Genomic DNA, 921 nt, shown 5'->3' on the forward strand with positions numbered 1-921 from the left:
CTTTACACAGCTGCTCTCTCTTCTCAGATCCCAAGCGAAAAGGCAAAACTCTGGGCTGAGCTTCTGCATCACCCCTCCCTTTGGCCAAGGTTGCCATAGATGCCTCAGCTGTGACATCACGGACTGTGAAATGCCATAAGGAGACAGCATTGTGTCCCCAACTCTCTGTCATGGTTGCATTCAGATCATATCCCAATTATTTGTTGTGGCTTATTGCTCAGGGGCAAAGCTTCAGCTTAATCTCTGTGGGAAGAAAAATTCTATACCACCTTTTGCCTTTCATGCCACTCACCAACCCCATCCAGCCCTGACCTGCCAATAAAACAAAAAGAGCCTTTTCCACCAATTCTGACATCTAGGGTGAAATTTATTAGGCACATCTAGAAATTACACCCAAGGAAAATAGCCTCAAGATATAAAAATTCAAGAAACAAAATGGGATTTGGGGAATTTACCTGGGTTATGTATCTATGCCTCATAACTCTATGCCTAATACCTAAAGAAAAGAGCAGAAATATCTGTGAGATGTCTATCTTGCTTCTCCTCCAGGAGCTTTAGAGCAGGGGTTACCAACGTTTCAGACATCAGGGACCACTAAATGCATAATTTTAAATCCTGCAGATCACTAATATGATCTGTCTAATGACCGGCTGGGTGGATGTGGCTAAGTGGTCATGTGACTGGGTGGGCATGGCCAACTCGATGTCACTCACATCAAGGGGTACCTCGCCAGCTTCTACTCGCCCCTCCCCTCCCAGCCACTCCTCCCCTCCCCGCCCAGGCTCCTTAGGGCCCCCACAGGAAGCAGTTGTTGGAGCCACTATTAGAAAGAGTTGACAAAACAGCTTAGTTCAAATTGGATTTGACAGAGGAGGAGGCTAGGTAGAAGCACCACACTGAAGACTACGACCATAGGCTTTC

The sequence above is a fragment of the Natrix helvetica genome, assembly GCF_964273705.1.
Source record: "Natrix helvetica genome assembly, chromosome: Z".
In the NCBI taxonomy this organism is placed as follows: domain Eukaryota; kingdom Metazoa; phylum Chordata; class Lepidosauria; order Squamata; family Natricidae; genus Natrix; species Natrix helvetica.